Below are 1,021 nucleotides of genomic sequence, written 5' to 3'. Positions count from 1 at the left end.
AAGAGAGTTTAATATACATTAATACAAATGTAGAATGTGTTTAGAATTTAAAAAAAACACTAAAGATCATACGCTTCAGTATATAGAACATTTACCAAAAAACTCAATATTTTCGTAGGGGTTAACACATAGATTTTGAGAAAAATTAAAATATATGAAAATACTGTTTTAGTGTATAGTTGCATCCTTCACTAACATATGATGAAGGTCAAAAAGGTTTGGAACTTTTTATGTCTCCATTTTTCTTGAGAATAGCGATTTAATATTGGTTAGTCCACCAATTTAGAGGGTATTATTAAGTTTTACTAAATTAATTGACAAAAAATTCAAACGATGGCCATGTACCATACAAGAGAGTTTAATATACATTAATGCAAATGTAGAATGTGTTTAGAAATTTTAAAACAACACTAAAGATCATATGATTCAGTATATAGAACATTTACCGATATATTCAATATTTTCGTAGGGGTTTTAATGCATACTTGCATCCTTCACTAACATATGATAGAGGTCAAAGAGGTTTGAAAACTTTGTTGTCTCCGTTTTTCTAGAGAATAGTAATTTTATAGTGGTTAATCCACTAATTTAAGGAGTATTACGAAGTTTTGCTAAATTAAATGACAAAAAATTAAAATGATGCCCATGTACCATGTAAGAGAGTTTAATATACATTAATACAAATTTAGAATGTGTTTAGAAAATTTAAAACAACACTAAAGATCATACGCTTCAGTATATAGAGCAATTACCGAAAAAATCCAATATTTTCGTAGAGGTTAACACATAGATTTTGAGAAAAATTAAAAAAATATGAAAATATTGTTTTAATGCATAGTTGCATCTTTCACTAACACATGAAGAAGTTCAAAGAGGTTTGGAAACTTTGTTGTCTCCGTTTTTCTAGAGAATAGCGATTTTATAGTGGTTAGTCTAATTTACGGAGTATTATGAAGTTTTATTAATTAATTGACAAAAATTTAACATGAAGCCCATGTACCATGAAAGATAGTTTAATATA

Source organism: Brassica oleracea, chromosome C2, assembly GCF_000695525.1.
Source record: "Brassica oleracea var. oleracea cultivar TO1000 chromosome C2, BOL, whole genome shotgun sequence".
Taxonomy (NCBI): domain Eukaryota; kingdom Viridiplantae; phylum Streptophyta; class Magnoliopsida; order Brassicales; family Brassicaceae; genus Brassica; species Brassica oleracea.
The sequence above is the reverse complement of the archived record's forward strand: the minus strand, read 5'-3'. Positions refer to the sequence as shown.